This window comes from Bos mutus, unplaced genomic scaffold, assembly GCF_027580195.1.
Source record: "Bos mutus isolate GX-2022 unplaced genomic scaffold, NWIPB_WYAK_1.1 CTG219, whole genome shotgun sequence".
Lineage (NCBI taxonomy): Eukaryota > Metazoa > Chordata > Mammalia > Artiodactyla > Bovidae > Bos > Bos mutus.
The window spans coordinates 147,688-154,901 of record NW_027219646.1 but is presented as its reverse complement, the minus strand read 5'-3'; the positions used below and the strand labels follow the sequence as shown (position 1 = coordinate 154,901).

General features: G+C 37.0%; 1 pseudogene; it reads left to right on the top strand.

The window, feature by feature from the left end:
- The first annotated feature begins 5,427 nt into the window (after positions 1–5,427).
- Positions 5,428–6,384, top strand: LOC102268952 (olfactory receptor 10AG1-like; annotated as a pseudogene).
- Positions 6,385–7,214: the final 830 nt, after the last annotated feature.

Here is a 7,214-nt window from a genome sequence, read left to right as displayed (position 1 = left end):
CTTGTATTTCAGAACTTGATTTCTTATATATGTGTTATAAATTTTCAATAGATATTTATCTTAAACTCAATTTATCTGCCTATAAATTGGTAGTTATTACCAAAATAAAAATTACTTGTAACACTGAGAAACCTTTTTGTCTAGAGTTATACAGTTATGTATGGGTCAACAAATAGCAATATTTGCTTAGGAATTCTATAACCTTGTTGTGAAATGTTCTCTTGTATTAAGAACTTCAGACAACAATTGCTATAATATGACCAGCTGTAATACAGACTCAGTTATGTCACTTATTGGAAAGCATATTATCCAGTTCCAAGAGTTGTCACAGAAATTTTTTAAACTAATTTAGTAATGGACTTTAATTAAAATATTATGTATAGTTTGGCCTAGCAATTATTCTACAGAGAAAGAATTTCTTAGAGTGAAAAGTACCTCTCATTAGGAATGTAGTTTAATAAATGATGTTGTATAATGATATTAGTAATTATTAGGCATATATCAGATTAAATTCATAATATGATTTGTTGAGTTGATAAAACAAAAGATATTATTGAAATCTTTACATATAATAAGATGAGCTTGGAAAAATTGATGGGAATATTCATAAGTCATGGTTTTTTAATATATTTTCCTAGAGATGATAGTGGGGTTAGGAAAGTTAGGGGAAAAGGGAAAGGATTTAAATTTTTGTAAAAGTATCTTCCAAGATGGGGAAACAGTGGAAACAGTGTCAGACTTTATTTTTCTGGGCTCCAAAACCACTGCAGATGGTGACTGTAGCCATGAAATTAAAAGACACTTACTCCTAGGAAGGAAAGTTATGACCAACTTAGATAGCATATTCAAAAGCAGAGACATTACTTTGCCAACAAAGGTTCATCTAGTCAAGGCTATGGTTTTTCCTGTGGTCATGTATGGATGTGAGAGTTGGACTGTGAAGAAGGCTGAGAGCTGAAGAACTGATGCTTTTGAACTGTGGTATTGGAGAAGACTCTTGAGAGTCCCTTGGACTGCAAGGAGATCCAACCAGTCCATTCTGAAGGAGACCAGCCCCGGGATTTCTTTGGAAGGAATGATGCTAAAGCTGAAACTCCAGTACTTTGGCCACCTCATGCGAAGAGTTGACTCATTGGAAAAGACTCTGATGCAGGGAGGGATTGGGGGCAAGAGGAGAAAGGAACGACAGAGGATGAGATGGCTGGATGGCATCACTGACTTGATGGACATGAGTCTGAGTGAACTCCAGGAGTTGGTGATGGACAGGGAGGCCTGGCATGCTGCGGTTCATGGGGTCGCAAAGAGTCAGACACGACTGAGTGACTGATCTAATCTGATCTGATCTGATAAAAGCACAAGTATTGTACACCTTAAACCTTACATATATACACATATTAGAAATGGTCAATACAAAAATAATCATCGTTGTTAATTATGGAAATCACAGAGTAAATCATTCTGTTTTTCCCTTTGTTTTATTGAAATTGTGCAGTTAATTACAATAAACTTGTGCTATTCAGGTAATCAAAATAACAAACAATAAATTTGTATTCATTCTGAACAAGGAAAATCTCAATTATTAGTTGTGTGTGCTATTTCTGTAGTTACATATTTTTCAAAATTCCATGTGTATATAATAATCCTTCATATAGACAAGCAACAGGTCATTGCAGAAATATGACCTGTCTCCATTACTCAAAGTTAAAAAATATGATGAAGCTTGAACCGTTGCTTTTAAAGTTTATTCCCATAAAAATATTTGTCAGTTTTGTTCACATTTACATGGAGCTGGCTATTTCCAGATGGATAGGGAGGTGCAGTACCACTTTCTCCTTGGAAGAAAGCAACCAGATGACATGTGACCAATTCTGATAATGCAGTGAAGAAGGAAAAACCAACTCTTATTGAGAACCAAACAAACAATGAATCACTAAGATTCTCAGATAATACAGCCATCATAACCTACTAAAATCTAATGGAAGCGATTGAATACAGGAGGTTAAAAGAAAGAGAACTATAATAACAGCAACATCAAAATTCCAGGAAAATTTCTAGGCAGAAATTGGATAAATCCTGAAACTATCCATATGTTGAAAAGATTGAGACAGAAATTAAGAAATCCTCTCTTTTTTCTCTCCCTCCTGCCTAATTAAAAAAAAAAAAAAAAAAACATTTTTAGAGAGAAGAGATAACTAATGGGGGGGGGGACAACATTTAAAAATATTGATATATCGAACGAATGTGACTGGATCTCTCTCCTTTTATAGAGAAGGGTAAATAAGAGTGACATCTTGGAGCATTATGACATTTTTGGGTAGATACTGAAGTTTTACAAGCTAAAAATGTCAGTGGACAGCTTCAGAAATTATTTTCACTTTGGTTTGGCAACTAACAAACCATATCTAAACTAGTTACCACATTCAATGGTAATAGCTTGCCAAAAATCTGTATCTGTATCACTTGTTTTTCAAACACAGTGAATGTGTGCAAATACTACCAATGCTTTGTAAATTATAAATACCAATACAATATTGTAAAGTAATTAGCCTCCTATTAAAATAAATAAATTTAAATTAAAAAAATAAACAAAAATTAAATATCTTTATTAGCAAGATAATCTTTTGCTACTACTTTGCATTGTACTATTCCCAGAATAAGTCACTTATAATTCTGATAAACTAAGCACACACAATTTTATTATTTAGAAACACAAAAACAGATATTCATTTATGTAGGTACACATGCTTGTCTGTGTGTGTCTATGTGTGTACTTTAGGATAATATTGCTTTTGTGGACCGAAGTCAACTGACAACGAAGGATGGGAAGGTCAGTAACATGTGCAAAGTCTTTCCAAGATTAGTAGACTGATTAGGGGAAAGTGAAAAGTGAATATGTCTTCATTGTGCATCTGGATTGTATTAATAGCTATGGATTCTTTGCTGGAAAAGAATATTCGGGGAGTAATGGTAGACATCTTCTCTTTCTTTCCTTCTTTGAAAGGTATCTGTATATTTATATTTATATAGGTATCATATGAATAATTGTTTCTTGGAATAGTGTATTGGTATATGTAACCTTATTGATAAACTATTTCTTTAGCTGTGACATGAAAGCGTGTAAGCTTATTTCACTACCATATAATTAGTACAGAGAACATATATGGAAATAGAATAATAGAATTAGAAGATAAAGAGAAAGTGAACATATGGTCTAAGGGAAGAGTTGGAAAAAATATAAATTATGAAACAAACTTTTAGAGAGATGATGTTGAAATTTCAAAAAGAAAGATGATTGTGCTTTGCTATAATAAGCTTTACACAAAAAACATATACATATTTATATATGTGCATTTATATTTTGTGTTTAAAGCATTTAGATAGATGATAGATACATAGATAAAAAGAGTTTGTGTATGTGCATGCAACAACACAGATGAGAACTTTTCTAGGTGGATTCGTTGAACTAATTATATTTAGAATGATTAAGTTTGTCATATATGGCCTTCCCCAGTGGCTCAGTGGTAAAGAATCTGACTGAGGTGCAGGAGCTGCAGGAGACGTGAGTTTGATCCCTGAATTGGGAAGATATCTTGGAGAAGGACATGGCAACCCATTCCAGTATTCTTGCCAGGAAAATCCCACGGATAGAGGAGCCTGGCTATCTACAGTCCATAGGGTGGCACAACCAGACACAACTGAAGTGACTTAGCATGCACACACAAGGTTGTCACACACACACACACACACATATATATGTATATAGTTGTTGCTATTCAGTCGCTCAGTTGGGTCTGACTCTTTGTGAGTCCACAGACTGCAGCATGCCAGGCTTCCCTGTCCTTCACTATCTCCTGGAGCTTGTTCAAACTCATGTCCATAGAATTGGTGATGCCATCCAACCATCTTGAACTCTGTCATCCCCTTGTCCTCCTGCCTTCAATCGTTCCCAGCATCAGGGTCTTTTCTAAAGAGTTGGCTCTTCGCATCAGGTGGCCAAAGTATTGGAGCTTTAGCTTCAGCATCAGTCCCTCCAATGAGTATTGAGGATTGATTTCCTTTAGGATTTACTGGTTTGATCTTCTTGCAGTCCAAGGGACTCTCAAGAGTCTTCTCCAACACTCCAGTTTAAAAGCATCAATTCTTTGGCACTCAGTCTTCCTTATAAAATGTGTCTTTGAGGGTCATTATTCTGTGACAGCCATACTTGACAAAACAAAGAATCAATTAATAACTGCCTCACATTTTGGATTTCCATACTGAAAGTATATGTAAACATCAACAAACCACTGAATATCTAGAAGAAACGGAGTAGCCATCATAGTCAACAAGAGTCTGAAATCCAGTACTTGGATGCTATCTCAAAAATGACAGAATGATCTCTGTTCATTTTGAAGGCAAACCATTCAATATCACAGTAATCCAAGTCTATTCCCCCACCAATAATGCTGAAGAAGCTGAAGTTGAATGGTTCTATGAAGAACTACAAGACCGTCTAGAACTAACACCCAAAAAAAGATGTCCTTTTCATTATGGGGGACTGGAATACAAAAGTAGGAGGTCAAGAAACACCTAGAGTAACAGACAAATTTGGCCTTGGCGTACAGAATGAAGCAGGGCAAAGGCTAATAGAGTTTTGCCAAGAGAACACACTGGTCATAGCAAACACCCTCTTCCAACAACACAAGAGAAGACTCTACACATGGACATCACCAGATGGTCAACACCAAAATCAGATTGATTATGTTCTTTGCAGCCAAAGATGGAGAAACTCTATACAGTCAGCAAAAATAAGACCAGGAGCTGACTGTGGCTGAGATCATGAGCTCCTTATTACCAAATTCAGACTTAAAATCAGGAAAGTGGGGAAAACCACTAGACCATTCTGGTATGACCTAAATCAAATCCCTTATGACTATACAGTGGAAGTGAGAAATAGATTTAAGGGACTAGGTCTGATAGAGTTCCTGATGATCTATGGATGGAGGTTCATGACATTGTACAGGAGACAGGAATCAAGACCATCCCCAAGAAAAAGAAATTCAAAAAACAAAATGGCTGTCTGAGGAGACCTTACAAATAGCTGTAAAAAGAAGAGAAGTGAAAAGCTAAGGAGAAAAGGAAAGATATACCATTTGAATGCAGAGTTCCAAAGAATAGCAAGGAGAGATAAGAAAGCCTTCCTCAGTGATCAATGCAAAGAAATAGAGGAAAACAATAGAATGGGAAAGACTAGAGATCTCTTCAAGAAAATTAGAGATATATTTTTAAAACATATATTTAATATTAATGAAGAATATATTTCACTACAGTTTCACAGGTCTTATTAGTAATAGGTTTTGTTTCTTTAGGGAATTGGAAAAATAAGAGGACATAGAATCCTGTTTATACATAAGGAAACAAAAGTCAAAAAGTGAAATAATGGTACTTCGGATTGAATCATTCCCACAGATGAAATATGAAGAGATGAAAGCAGAAGACAACATATCCACAGTTATACAATTTGTTCTCCTGGGGTTTTCTGACCTTCCAAACCTCCAAGGGTTACTCTTTGGAGTGCTCTCCATAATTTGCAGCATTATCTTAACTGGAAATAGTCTCTTAATAATAATAACTTGGCTTGACCCAGCTCTGCAGAAACCCATGTATTTTTTCTTGGCAAATTTTTCCTCCTTGGAAATTTGTTACGTGTCCGTCACTTTCCCTAGGATTCTGGTGAACCTTTGGACTCAGAACAGAAGCATTTCTATGTTGGCCTGTGCTGCCCAAATGTGCTTCTTCCTTAGCCTCGAACCACTGAGTATTTCCTCCTGGCAGTAATGGCCTATGACCGCTGTGTGGCCGTCTGTGACCCTCTGCACTATCCCCAGGTCATAACCCCAAAGACGTGCCTCTAGCTGGCTGTGGACTCTGGGATCAGTGGAATCCCATTGCAGATAGGGCAAACGTGTTGGATCTTTACTCTGCATTTCAGTCATTCGAACCAGATTAACCATTTCTGTGACGTAATCCCCATTCTGAAGCTGGCCTGCGGAGACACTTCTGTGCAGGAACTGTCAGTCTATGCAGTAGTTCTGCTGGGTGCTGCAGTGCCTTTTATGTTAATACTTGCCTCTTACAGTAAAATCATTTCCACTATTCTGAGGTTGCCAACAGCCAGAAGAGCCAAAGCCTTCTCCAAGTGCTCTTCTCAGCTGTTGGTTGTGCTTTTATTTTTGATCTGCTGCCATTGCCTACTTCAGGCCCAAATCCAGTCACTCTGCAGGAACTGACAGACTGCTCTCCTTGTTCTACACCATAGTGACTCTGGTGTTAAATCCCATGATATACAGCCTTGGGAACAAGCATGTGATTGCAGCATTGAGACAATTGTTACTTAAAATATAGATTGAAGGCAGGAGGAGACGGGGACCACAGAGGACAAGATGGTTGAATGGCATCGCTGACTCAATGGACAACAGCTTGAGCAAACTCTAGGAGATGGTGAAGGACAGGGAAGCCTGGCATGCTGCAGTGCATGGGGTTACACAGAGTTGGACTGCACTGAGTGACTGAAAACAATAAAAGTATAGTGTGATGAGTATATTTATAAATGTTTTAAGTGTTTGCCACACAATTATCAGAGAAAGGTTTTAAATATCTATAATTTCCCCTTAAAAACGTAACCATTTCTAGCTTATAAGATACTTTAGATAGTTTAAAATAATCCACCATTGATGATGCTTAAATATTTATTGGGCTTCCCTGGTAGCTCAGACAGTAAAGAATCTGCCTGCAATGCAGGAGACCTGGGTTCGATCCCTGGATTGGGAAGATCCCCTGGAGGAAGGAATGGCTACCCACTCCAGTGTTCTTGCCTGGAGAATCCCCATAGACTGAGGAGCCTGGCAGGGTAATTAGTGAAAGGATCTTCAATATTTCATACCTAAATAATCCTCTATTGCGAATAAAGAGTAATGTTCGTTACATACTTTATGAAAAAACAAAACAGAATTCAAGTTGTTAAGACTTTTGGCTTAAATATACCTTAAAACATGCAAGATTCCTTATATTTTTCCATTCTTATTGTTGGCACTTTTTGCTTCAATTGCATGGAAACTGACCAGTAGCAGTTAAACAATGACTATTTGAAGGAGGAATTGAACAAGTGAATGAGCAAGTGCATATTACCATGCCCTATGTCAGAGCCCTGGAAAAATCTAGAGACTTCATTTCAT